Consider the following 891-nt stretch of genomic DNA (forward strand, 5'->3'; position numbering starts at 1 on the left):
CGCTTTTTTTTTTTATAGGATTTAAAGTTGATTATTTAATAATTTTTAAAAATTTAAATTTGAATAATATAAAAATAATAATATAGAATAGCTTATGATAATATAGAAATATTTAAATTAAAATAATCATATATTATCTATCTATAAACAATAACAATATGACAAAAATTAATTTATGAATGGAAGTAATAATGAAGATGTGCAACTATATTGTGATTTGGCGTGTATTTCACAGATGTGGATCTGTTGAAGTCAGTAACCTACAAAATGTAGGTTACATTTTGCCAAACCAAAGACCAAAAAGTTGAGTCACCTGCAAAACGCAAGATACGTTTTGCAGGAAAAAAATCAGAAAGCTGCAACAACCTACAAAACGCAGCTTCCGATTGGCAAGGAAGCAGATCGAGGGCTCGAAACGTGTCCCTGTCTCCTGCATGCAGACCAGACCTCCTTTGTTGACCATCTTCGAAGATCAAAAATGAAAACTGCGTTTGGCAGTTTTCCCAGTTGCATGCACGCCACGTGTTGGAGAAGAGTATTGAGGGGGGTGTTTAAAATGCAAAATGCAACAAGAGGGGGTGTTACTGAAGAGTGAAGAGTGTTGTGTGAGGGTTGTGAAGAAAGGAGTTTGGAAGGGTGTGAGGAAGCTTGTGCGAGGAAGAAGAAGAGTAGAAAACTTAGGTTCATTTAGTTCTTAAACAAAAAATAGTTCGTGATTTTACTAGACCTGAAGATCACATTATTGAATACTTGGATCATCCTCAATAAGTAAGTAATTTTTTTAAAATTTTTTATGATAAATAAATATATTTATTTGGATTTTGTTTATTTATCTTTTAACAAACAATTTTATTATTATTATTATTATTATTATTATTATTATTATAGATT

Source organism: Arachis ipaensis, chromosome B10 (assembly GCF_000816755.2).
Source record: "Arachis ipaensis cultivar K30076 chromosome B10, Araip1.1, whole genome shotgun sequence".
Classification (NCBI taxonomy): Eukaryota; Viridiplantae; Streptophyta; class Magnoliopsida; order Fabales; family Fabaceae; genus Arachis; species Arachis ipaensis.